We start from the raw sequence: 13,544 nt of genomic DNA on the forward strand, positions 1-13,544 counted from the left end.
ATCTCTGGAAACGAAAGGTCGCACACATTCAAAGGTCATCCAATGTGGGGGTCCCCAAAGTGCGAAGCCCGAGGCGGTCACCCCGGTTTGCCATACCCTAGGGATGGTTCATACCCATTTAAACAGAACAACTGCTTAGACGTCAATTGGATTGTGCCCAATTCTGGACGTTGGAGGTGAAGGCCCTTGGTGTATATTACTAAACTGGTACTAGAGATGAAGCAGCTAGGATTAGAGCAGAGAAGGTTAAAGGGAGGAGTAATAGAGGCGTTTAAAATTGAGAGTTCCGATACAGTGGATGGGGAGGAACTATTTTCAGCAGGAGAAGACTTGCTGGTCTGAGGGCTCAGAGTTAAAGCTAAATGGCAAAAGAGGCAGAGGGAAGATGAGGAGATTTTTTTTTGTTCATTGAAATATGACGGTCTAAAATGTGCTGTGTGAAAGGGTGGTGAATACAGATTCAATAATAGCTTTCAAAAGGGAATTGGGTTAATACTTGGATATATACCTTCCCTGTGTCTGTTTACATTGCTTTCCTCCTTTAAGATACTTCTTAAAACTCACCTCTTTGACCAAGCTTTTCATCATCCAACCTAATATCATGTGTGGCTCAGCATAATATTTTGTTTTATAATGTTCCTGTGAAGCGCCTTGGGGCATTTCATTATGTTAAAGGTGTTACTTAAATATAAGTTGCACGGCTACGAGGAAAGAGCAGGGGAGCCAAACTAATTGGATAACTTTTATAATGAGCTGGCCAAATGGCCTTCTGCACTACATGATTCTATGAACTGGTGAATCAACGAGCTCTCAGAGCTTAAAAGACACTGCAAGTTGTGCTCAGGCACGTCCCAATAACACAGTTCAGAATTGCATTGGTGGGAACCTGTGGCTAGCCTGGAAAATTCTAGAAAAGTAGAAAAACATTTGTATAAATATGCACTTTGAAAAAGAAAAAGAAATTCACAATAATCAAGTTTTTTACATTTTGGGCAACATTTTCTCCCTGTCCAGAGTGGGGGGCAATGTGTGGGAGTGGGCGCCGAGTGGGCAGGTTCCCCATCGGCACCCAATTGGGGGTGTGCCGCCATTTTACCTGGGTGGGCCAATTAAGGGGGTGGGGATTCCCTGCGCCCGGAGTGCGCTCTTTCCCGCATGCGCACAAAAGAGTGTATAGATCTCCCTGAGGTAAAGTGCTGCCTCAGGGAGATTGCTGGAAGTTTCAAAAATTTTTAGAAGTGCAAAAAAAAGTCCTGACATGTCCCCTCGTGTGACACTTTCACATGAGCTGGGACATGTCATTTTCTTTTATTTCAACATTTTGGAAACATTTAAAATCCCTCATGAAACCTCATCCCGCCCGTGGGTGAGATTTCTTCTTTTTTCCGAAGCCCAGCAGGGCTCCCAGCCAGCCCGCCTACCCTTAGGTTGGACAGGCAGGTCCATTGATGACCTCAATTACTTCATTAATGGCCTTAAGTGGCCATTGACAGGTCGGAGGGCACACAGCGGACTTGGCTCCACACCTGCTGCCCTGAAAATGGAATGACGCGGGGTGATGTCGGGACTCCCGCTCAACATCACCCCGCGTCATTTTACGCGTTGGCGGGCAGCCCCCCACCCCCCCCACCCCCCCAACCTTGCTCGCCGTCCAGAAGACGCAGGCCTATGAAATAACATTCATACCTTATGGTTCCAGAAATAACTAACACCTACTTACTTCAAACAGGGAATGAAGGCACAAATTTTAATCTGGTGTTCTACCGAAAAAAGCTGGTCAAACAAACACCACACGGTCTCCCGATAGTATTCCAGATTAAAGTTTCTGGATCCGACTATCACATGTACTGCACTGAGGAGGGAAACAGAAAAGTCGTGAAGTTTAAGGTAAATATAATTGGCATTTATGAAACACTTTTCCATTATAAACATCCCAATGGGCTGCAAAGGAGTGTAATTAGACAAAAATTGACACAGGGACAAAGAGGGAAAATTCTAACAAAAGCTTGGTCTGAGAGGTAGGTTTTAAGGTTGTCTTAAGGGAGGAGGTGGAGAGATATAGGGAGAGAATTCCAGAGCTTAAGGTACAGGAAGCTGAAGCCAAGTTGTGGGGCTAAGGAAGCAGAGGATGTTCAAGAGGTCAGAATTGGAGGAGCACAGAGATCTGGAAAGGTTACAGGGCTGGACGATGTTAGAGGAATGGAAGGGGCTAGCTGGTGGAGTGTATTCCCTAAATGTCCTTAACACTGGGGGCAGGGGTTTCCAAACTATGGCTTCTTTGCTCATATCCATCTTGAGTCCTGGCAGCTCACTGCCCTTGCAGTCTGCTCCAGAAATACAAAAGGAAATGCAGCCAGTCACCACAAACATTAATGGGGGTGTGTAAAGAAGATTCAGAATGACTTCAAACTAACAAGGAGATTGGGAGAGGTTCAGATCTGGAAAAAGTGAGTTAAAGGCTGATGTGAGCAGACAACCCCTCCCCCCCTGCCCCCTCCCCCTACACACAGTAAATAATACAAGGAATGGATTTAACAGGTAGGTAATCATTTAAAAAACACGTGGATACTATTATGCAGTCTGTAGACTCTTTAATGAGATAAAATGGACTGAATGGCCTCTCTGATCTGTTTTAGAAGCGAAATCAGGAAGCACATCTTCCACAAAAAGGGTGGTGAAAATCAGGAACTACCTTGATTTCTTGTTGTGTCATCAGATCAAATATGAGTAAAATATTAAATTTGCTCTGGGTGCAGTACTTTTTATTCTGTATGTCTGCTTCCACGTGGTGGCTCAGTAGGATTTTCCCCTTATGAAATGACCTGGTGCAGTCAGGCCTGCTGTTGCACATTATTAACACGAGATAGAGATTGAAGCCACTGGAAATTAAAGGGCCAGGTCTTGCTGGTAGGTAATCCTGTGCTTACGATGCACATTGTTAATGTACAAATTCATCAGCAAGTTCAGGGAATTAAATTATTCCTGTATGTCATAAACTCTTCTTCGAGGTTTAAAAAATGTCAAATTTAAGGATAAGTCTTCTCGTTTTATTCTTTCCTTCTCTATTTCTCTTTCTGCATCTCTTTTGACTATAATTCACTTTATTTTCTTCTTTGTTGCTCCCGTTTCCTTCTCTATCCTGAAACATTATTGTTTCGAAGTACAGAACTTGAGTATTGCTGAAAAAAGAGACATGTTGAAGCTTTTTGTCTTGCACTCACCAGGTCACTTCACAAGTATACCAATATAAGGGGAAAGCAACAATTTATACTGTACACAAAAAGAGTGCTGATTGGTTGGCAAGTGGACTCTGATTGGTAGAGATGTTGCCCTGGTGAATGCACCAGTGACAGTGACTGACAGTTAACTGCCAAGCCTTTTCTGAAATTTAAACCAGGCAGCTTGACCCTGATTGGTCAAGGCATTGCCCTGAGGAATGAGTCAGCAAATGGCTGTCACTCATATTGTTTCATTGAAACAGGCGCAATGTGTGTACAAGTTCTTTCTGTCTGCAAAGACAGGGCCCTGTGTATTAATGTAAATAGATTCCAGTCGATGCAAATGCGATCCTGACTGACAACCTTAAATTCATTGTCAGCATAATTCTTACCACACTGAGGATTATTTTGCAAATGTTGTCCAATCTCAAAATCACATCTAATGTTGGACATCGTGTTTTCTGTTTTGCAAGTATGCGCTGGTTGGGTACAGTCTGTACTTTGCTTATTGCGAAAAGATGGCTTGTGCTGTTTGAAACGATCCGCCAGTCTTTGGGACATACAGCCTACATACCTAGCATCACACTGACACTGAAATTCATACAGTACGTTACTCATTTGTGTGATAGGCAGAACATCTTTTTGTCGTGATGGCAGCGTCCTGTTAGTAGCGAACACCACTCGTGTTGCTACTGCATAGTAGCAGCTTGAAACAACTAGCTTTACCGTTACTCGAATTTTTCAGACAGATTACCCTGGAACGGCAAGGCGAGGGAGAACTGGGTACCTTTTAGGGCCGAAAATGACCGCCTTAGGCCTGTTCATAAATTTGGGTGGATTACAGCGTAAAATGATCTGATCAGAGTAGCCATTATCCCGCAGGATGCCTTTGATGTCCCTATTTCAGCATCAAGCTTGCATGGTGAGAAAATGGCTTGGGCCCTATTTACAAGTTGCTGATAAGATCAATCTTATACCGTGTGGAGCTGTAAGAATCCCAATGCGTATATTGACATGTAAAGAAATTGTTACATGCAGCTGTGGATTTTAATATAGCGAACTTATCATCCCCATATTGAAAATGTACAAGGGGTAGGAGGTTAGGTATCTTTCCATCAAAGACACATTTCTCATGGAACCCAACAAAGATGTTTACGAGAGCTGGGCCTAGAGGGGATCCACGTATGTAAGGGATGACTAAGACTCACAAAATGATGTTCCTTTATGCCCTATCTTATCTATGACCAGTTCTGCACAGCATGAATTGGCCAAATGGTTGGGTGAATTGTTACAACCAGTTTTGACCAAGTTTTCTACATACACAGTGAAGGATTCCTTCATATTTGCACAGGCCATACAGCACCTGCATATTGACAACAATCCTATGTCCATATGCTCATTTGACATTAATAGCCTTTTCACCAACGTTCCACTTAAGGAAGCCATAGATATTTGCACTGAAGCACTAGATCATGGTGATCGAGACCCACCACCATTGCATGAATTAATATTCATTGAACTTATCAATTCGTGCAGTTGAGTTCGGTTTTAATGACACCATTTATGCCCAAATAGATGGTGTTACTATGGGATCCTCTTTAAAAGCTTCGACATGTCTTTTTTTTCAGCAATAGTAAATATCATTGGTTAAGACTGCTGGTCCCATCATTCATCGAGGTCCTATTGCACCCCCCCATATCATAGCTATTTGTCTTTCAGCGAGTTTTGGTGCAAATGTATTTTTGCAATAAAGGACACAGAAAGCAGTCTAACCAACAGTAAAACCTGAAGAATTATTTTTGCTTTGCTCAGCAAAGTTGAAACAGCAATTTTAAAAAAAAATGTGTGTTTCTGTTTAGAAAGGCATCGCCCCAACAATTGTGAATGAGAGCATGAAGAACATAATCTTTTACCAGCAGCATTTTGACGGCACATATTTCAAATTTGAATCTGCATGGGCATGTGGCTGGTTCCTGTGTACTGAGGAAACAAACAGACTTCACACTTTCACTCTGAAGAAGGCAAGGGAGGAGAATGATGAAATGATAGCCATCTGTTTGGATGATGTACCATAAGCTGCCTCTCCTCTTCACGTCATGTGCCATGTCTCCATCCACTCTTGATTATCTTAGGGCTTTGTCCAGTTGTAATATTATGTTGCTGTGTTTGCTGATGCTGCAACCACAGTGATCACATTCCCCGCACATGCAGTGTCAGTGCCTGTGAGCTCAGCGACAACAACGTACCAGGCAGCTGCTGATGGGGAAGTGAGGGAGTAGCACAGGGAGCGGCAAGCGACCGCAAGGGAGAGTAGTGGGGAAACAGTGAGGGATATGTTAAAAGGACTGGGAGGGGGAAGAGGGGGCCACAGGAGGGTGCGGGGTGGGACAAGTGGCAAGGAGCCACTGGAGGGAGTGGGGGAAACGGCAGAGGAGCCACAGGAGGGAGCAGGCTGCGGGCAGCAGAGGTGAGCCAAGATTTCAGGAAGCAGATGGTAGCGGGGGCGGGCAGATGCACAATAGTGATGTAAGCAGTTGGACATTCCATGCATTCCCAGACGGTCAGAATGGGAGCCCATCCCTAAAGCGAACTGGGGAATTAGGTTAAGGGACAAGTCAGTGGAGTTTCAGTGGCAGACACTTAAAGAGGTATTTCATTTCGCTCAGCAAAGATACATTCCATTGAGAAAGACAGACTCCAAGGGAAGGACACACCATCTGTGGCTAACTAAGGAAGTTAAAGATAGTATTCAAATTAAAAGACAAAGCATACAATTCCACCAATATTAGTGGCAGGTCAGAAGATTGGACAGAATATAAAAAACAGCAAAGAATGACTAAAATAATAATGAGGAAGGTGAAATTAAGAGAAACCTAGCTAGAAATATTTTTTAAAATGATAATAAGAGTTTCTACAGGTATTTAAAAAGGAAAAGAGTAACCAAGGTGAGCATTGGTCCTCTAGAGAGTCTGGTGTATTTTTAATGGAAAACAAGGAAGCAGCAGACAAATTGAACAAATATTTCATGTATGTCATCACTGAATAGGATACAAATAACATCCCCAAAATAATTTTGAAACAAGAAATGAAAGGGAGGAACTTAAAAACAATTACAATCACCAGGGAAAGCGTACTGAGAAAATTATTAGAATGAAAAGCTGATATGTGCCCAGGTCCTAATGGACTTCATCCTAGGGTCCAGAGGAAGTGGCTGCAGAGATGGTAGAGGCATTGGTTTTAATACTTCAAAATTCTCTAGATCTGGAAAAGTTCCATCAGATTGGAAAATAGAAAATATAACTCCTCCATTCAAGTAAGGAGGGAGTAAGAAAGCAGGAAATTACAGGCTAGTTAGCTTAACCTCTGGGATCTATTATTAAGGAAGTTATGGTGGGACATTAAGAAAATTTCAATACAATCAGGCAGAGTCAACATGGTTTTTTGGAAGGTTCAAACATGGAAAAGAGCTGAACTACAGAGGGGAGGTGGGAGTGACTGCCCTTGACATCAAGGCAGTATTTGAATGAGTGTAGCGTCAAGGAGCCCTAGCAAAACTGGAATCAATGGGAATTGGGGAAAACTCTCCACTGTTTGGCGTCATACTTAGCACAAAGGAAGATAGTTGTGGTGTCTTGGGCTCAATCATCTTCAGCTGCTTCATCAATGACCTTCCCTCCATCATAAGGTCAGAAGTGGGGATGTTCGCTGATGATTGCATAATGTTCAGCACCATTCACGACTCCTCAGATACTGAAGCAGTCCATGTCCAAATGCAGCAAGACCTGGACAATATCCAGGCTTGGGCTGACAAGTGGCAAGTAACATTCACATCACACAAGTGTCAGGCAATGACCATCTCCAACAGAGAGAATCTAACTATCACCCCTTGACATTCAATGGCATTATCATCGCTGAATCCCCCACTATCAACATTCTGGGGATTATCATTGATCAAAAACTGAACTGGACCAGCCATATAAATACTGTGGCTACAAGGCCAGGTCAGAGGCTAGGAATCCTGTGGCAAGTAGCTCACTTCCTGACTCCCCAAAACCTGTCCTCCATCTACAAAGCACAAGCCAGGCGTGTGATGGAATACTCTCCATTTGCCTGAATGAGTGCAGCTCCAACAACACTCGAGATGTTTGACACCATCCATGACGCAGAAGCCCGCTTTTGATTGGCACCCCATCCATAAACATTCACTCCCTTGACCATTGATGCACAGTGGCAGCAGTGTGTACCATCTACAAGATGTACTGCAGGTACTCACCAAGGCTCCTTGAACAACATCTTCCAAACCAACAGGACAGCAGGTGCATGGGAACACCACCATCTGGAAGTTTCCCTCCAAACCACACACCATCCTGATTGGGAAATATATCGGCCGTTCCTTCACTGTCACTGGGTCAAAATCCTGTAACTCCCTCCCTAACAGTATTGTTGGTGTACTTAAACCACATGGACTGCAGCAGTTCAAGAAGGCAGCTCACCACCACCTTCCCAAGAAAATTAGGGATGGGCAATAAAAGCTGCCCCAGCCAGCGACGCTAAGATCCCATGAATGAATTAAAAAATCACATTTGACCAATTTATTAGAGTTCTTTGAGGGAGTAACATGCAACCTGGATAAAGAGGAACCTGTGGATGTAGTGTAATTAGTTTTCCAAAAGGCATTTGACAAGGTGACACATGGTGTAGGGGATAACACATGAGCACAAATAGAGGATTGGTTAACTAGCAGGAAACAGAGCATAGGCATAAATGGGTCATTTTCAGGTTGGTAAGATGTAACAAGTGGAATATCACAGGGATTAGTGCTGGAGCCTCAAACATTTACATTCTGTATCAATGACTTGGATGAAGGGACTAAGTATATGGTTGCTAAATTTGCTGATGACACAAAGACAGGTAGGAAACTAACTTGTGAAGAGGACATAAGTCTGAAAATGGATATAGAGAGTTAAGTGAGGGGGCAAAAATTTGGCAAATGGGAGTATAATGCGACAAAATATGAACTTGTCCACTTTGGCAGGAAGAATAGAAAAGCAGCAAATTATTTAAATGGGGAGAGATTACAGAATTTTGAGGTACAGAGGGATCTGGGTGTCCTGCTACATGAAAGCTAAAAAATTGTCATTTATTGCAAGGGGAATGGAATATAAAAGTAGAGATGTTTTGCTACAGGGCATTGTTGAGGCTACATTTCAAGTACTGTTTTAGTCCCCTATTTAAGAAAGGATATAATTGCTTTAGCAGTTCAGAGGACAGTTATCTTATGAGGAATGGTTGGACAGGTTGGGGCTGTATCCATTGGAGTTTAGAAGAATGAGAGGTGATCTTATTGAAACATATAAGATTTTGCAGGGATGTGACAGTGTGGGTGCTGAAAGGATGTTTCCCCTTGTGGGAGAGACCAGAACTAGGGGACACTGTTTAAAAATAAAGCATCTCCTAATTAAGACAGAGATGAAGAGAAATTTTTTCTCTCAGAGGGTCGTGAGTCTGGGGAACTCTCTTCCCCAGAGAGGGATAGAGGCAGGGTTAATTAATATTTTTAAGGCAGAGAAACAAGGGAGTCAACGGGTATAGTGGATAAGCAGGGAGATGGCATTGAGGGCACAATCAGAAATGGCTATGAATGATGCAGAATAGCCTATTCCTGCTCCTAATTTGTATGTTCTGATTTCCTTTTCCTGTTTCGACAGTGCTAGGAGTTAATGATGTAGGCTTAGGAAACACAGCAATTGACACAAAGCAAGCTGCCACAAACTAGTATGATAATGACTATTTAATCTATTTAACGTTGTTGCTAACTAAGCCAAAATGAATTCAGATTGACATCTGAGGCTACAGCTAGACTGGAGCTAAAAAAGCCTGACAAATATCTTCCATCAGCTGTTTTGTGTTGTCAACTGACACTTGCCACTTTGAGAGTTGAGCCAGAGCATGACTGTCAGCCAAGCCCACTGAACCAAGCTGCTCTCTCCTTTCAGTAGGTTTTAATGGCAGGAAAGTCTCCTCAGCAATGTGTGCTTTCTTGTAACATTAAAACTTTCCATTCAAAAATCTAGATTTTAGAATGGAGTTAGACTACAACCAGATTTTTTAAACGGGGAGAGATTACAGAAGTTAGTTTTTCGAGGTGGTTTCATCTCACTTAGCTTTAGTACAGTTTGGGGTGAGATGCAAACCTGACAGTATTACTTTTGTATTGCTGAAGAAAAGAGACATGCTGAAGCTTTTCATCTTGCACTTATTGGAATCTTTCGCAAGAATACCAATGTAAGGGGAAAACCACAATTTATATTGTATGAGAAGAGAGTGCTGACTGGTTGGCAAGTGGGCTCTGGTAGAGGCATTGCCATGGAGAATGCACTAGTGATAGTGAGTGACAGTTAACTGCCAAGCTTTGTTCGAAAAACCAGGCAGCTTGACCCTGATTAGTCAAGGTATTGCCTTCAGGAATGAGTCAGCGAATGGCTGTCACTTATTTTGTTTAGCTGAAACAAATACAGTGTGTACATGTTCTTTCTGTCTGCAAAGAACAGGGCCCTGTGTATTAATATATGTAGCTTCCAGTATACGTATACCTTGGCCATCCAGGGTAATCAGAGGTAGACAGGGCACTTTCCAGGGCCAAAAGTGACAGCCTTCAGCCTGTTCATGAGTTTGAATGATATACAGCGCAAAGTGACCTGAACAGGGTAGCCATTATCCCGCAGGATTACTTTGATGCCCCTATTTCAGCATCAAGCTTGCATGGTGAGCAAATGGCTCGGGCCCTATTTACAAGGTTGCCGATAAGACCAATTTTATAGCTTGTGGAACTGTAGAACCCCAACGTGAATAGTTAATAGTAGATGGTGGTGAGCCCCCTGGAAGATTTTTTGACTAGTGTGTCGAGGGAGTGGTATTCATTTGAATGCTCCATATCAAAGGTGAATTTGAGCACAGGATGGAGCTCATTAAGACTTGTAAGGAAATTATTACATACAGCTGTGGATTTAAATATAGCAAACGTATCATCCACATATCAGAGCTATGCAAGGGGTAGGAGGTTACATGTCATTCCAAAGAGACATTTCTCAAGGAGCCCATATAAGATGTTTGCAAAAGCTGCACCTAGACGGGATCCTATGGCAACTACATCTATTTGAGCATACATGGTGTCCTGTTTAAATCGGCAGTGTGCTAATAATTACACTGACAGCCAATTTAAGATCGTCAGTTGGGCTCACATTGTGGTGTACTGGAAGCTACATATATTAATACACAGGGCTCTGTTCTTTGCAGACAGACAATGTACACACATTGCACCTGTTTCAGCTAAACAACATAAGTGACAGCCTTTCATTGACTCTTTCCTCAGGGCAATACCATGACCAATCAGGGTCAAGCTGCCTGGTTTAAATTTCAAACAATACTTGGCAGTTGTCTGTCACCATCACTGGTACATTCTCCATGGCAATGCCTCAAGCAATCAGAACTCTCTTCTCATGCAGTATAAATTGTTGTTTTCCCCTTATATTGGCATTTCTCAAAGTGTCCTGATGAGCGCAAGACGAAATGTCTTTTTCAGCAATACTCAAGTTCTGTACTACCAAATGACTATTACTTTTGGTGAGATGGAGACCTGACACTATTACTTTCCCTTGCTAATGCATTGAAGGCAAACGCAGCAGTATTGGGACGTACACTTTGGAAATAAAAACTTTTCTATCCAGCTTTTTTTGTGCCGCCTTTTGTTAACAGTGAACATTTGGATCAAGTTCATCTGAAGTGTTTTAACCAAAACAACATGGTATAAAGCAGGAAAGGAGGGACAGCAATGATATGTAATACAGCATCCACTGTAAAGCATTCCACAATACTATTATGTGCTGGCTTCTAACCAAGGTTCAGGGTTAGGACATCACCTGTTTTCTTTGATGCACTAAACAAAGGTGAAGCTTTAATCAAGCACTGACACTCTGAAAATGACACAGAGGCTGCTTGAAGTTTAGGCTTATCAAGTAACAAACAATGGGACATAATGTGTGTTAAATAAGTGGTGCTAGGACAGAAGTGAAGGTGACTTGGATGGTGTGTACTTCATGTTTCGACAACAATGCTATTTTGGTGTGACTGGGTTCTTAGGGCGTTTTTTTCCACCCACATACATAACCCACAAAATCCTCAAGTTGCAATGACCCATTTGGTGAAAACTGAGGAGAACATTAAAGCTGAACCTAATGCCATCTACCATCCAAACTTCCAGCAGTTCCCACTGGAAGTGTGGATGAGGAGAAATTAAATGACAAAAGGGCTGATTGTGCAAGGCAAGAGGTGATACGTATAGAAACAAATCAGGCCCCCCGAGAGGGTGTGGGATAGCAGAGATCGCAAACTACAGCAATCTGGCTGTTATTAGGAAGTCTAATGGAGCTCAGAAAATCATTGATCCTGCATCCCTGACTTGGTTCTGGATAAAGGTCTCTTTATTGAGAACATTGATCACTGCCTCCTACAGCAAACTCAATTCCTACCTTTGACCTCCAAGCCTAGTGAGCAGCTTCTGCTTCTCGCCTGTTAACTCTCAGCATTTACAAACACGTGTGTAATTGACAGCCTACTGGACGGCTTAGGAAGACATCAAAATTACGACAGCTCACAAACCATAAGGGGTGAATTATCTGTAGCCTGGTCATTATCTCAGGTTTGATTACAAAACAAAACCAAAAAATGCTGGAGGCACCGGTAGGGTAGCATCTGTGGAGAGTGAAACACTATTAATGCTTCAAGTTGGTGGCCTTTCATCAGAACTATTAACTATTTTTTGTTCTGATAACAGAATTTTCCCCAAAGAAATCAGACTCAAGAATTGTTTTAATGCATAGTTTTTCCCTTCAGCTCACTTCTATAGCTTCTATAGATTCAAGGCAGCCTGCAGAACCACAAAAGAGCTGTAAATGAAGAAACAGCCAAAATTTGCAGCCTACGACACGTTAAAACAGTACAGGTGCTTTGCAATTTAAGTCCAGTGGACCCCTCCCTCTGGATTCTTACCTGCTCTGGATCTTTTTATTGGGAACTGTCGGCGTGACATCAGTCGTCTCAATTTCTCTGCTCTTCTCACCCACTCTAACCTGTCACTCTCTGAACTTGCTGCACTCCGTTCTCTCAGGTCCAACCCTGACATTGTGATCAAACCTGCTGACAAGGGTGGTGCTGTTGTTGTCTGGTGCACTGACCTCTACCTCACAGAGGCTGAGCATCAACTTGCTGACACTTCCTCCTACCTCCCCCTGGACCATGACCCCACCACTGAACATCAAGCCATTGTTTCTAGGACTGTCACTGACCTCAACTCCTCTGGAGATCTTCCTTCTACAGCTTCCAACCTCAGTCTCCCAGCTTCGGACGGTCCGCTTCTACCTCCAAAATCCACAAACAGGACTGTCCCGGCAGACTGACCACGTCAGCTTGTTCCTGCCCCACGGAACTCATTTCTTGCTATCTTGACTCCATTCTCTCTCCCCTTGTCCAGTCCCTTCCCACCTACATCCGTGATTCCTCTGACACCCTACATCATATCAACAATTTCCAGTTCCCTGGCCCCAACTGCCTCCTCTTCACCATGGACGTCCAATCGCTGTACACCTCCATCCCCCACTGGGATGGTCTGATGGCTCTCCACTTCTTTCTCAAACAGAGGCCCAAACAATCCCCATCCACCACTACTCTCCTCCATCTGGCTGAACTTGTTCTCTCACTGAACAACTTCTCCTTCAACTCCTCTCACTTCCTCCAAATAAAAGGTGTAGCTATGGGTGCCCACATGGGCCCCAGTTATGCGTGTCTCTTTATGAGGTATGTGGAACATTCCTTCTTTCAGTCCTACTCCGGCCCCCTCCCACAACTCTTTCTTTGGTATATCGATGACTGTGTCGGTGCTGCTTCATGGTCTCGTCTGGACCTGGAAAAATTTATTAATTTTGCTTCCAATTTCCACCCCTCCATCATTTTCATATGGTTCACCTCCTTTACTTTCCTTCCCTTCCTTGACCTCTCTCTCAATTTCTGGTGATAGACTGTCCGCAAATATCCATTACAAGCCTACTGACTCCCACAGCTACCTTAGTTACAGCTCCTCACACCCTGCTTCCTATAAGGACTCTATCCCATTCTCTCAGTTCCTTCGCCTCCGTCACATCTGTTCTGATAATGCCACTTTCAAAAACAGTTCTTCTGACATGTTTTCCTTCTTCCTTAACTGAGGTTTGCCACCCACGGTAGTTGACAGGGCCCTCAACCGTGTCCGGCCCATCTCCCGCGCATCCGCCC

This window comes from Carcharodon carcharias, chromosome 25 (genome assembly GCF_017639515.1).
Source record: "Carcharodon carcharias isolate sCarCar2 chromosome 25, sCarCar2.pri, whole genome shotgun sequence".
NCBI lineage: Eukaryota > Metazoa > Chordata > Chondrichthyes > Lamniformes > Lamnidae > Carcharodon > Carcharodon carcharias.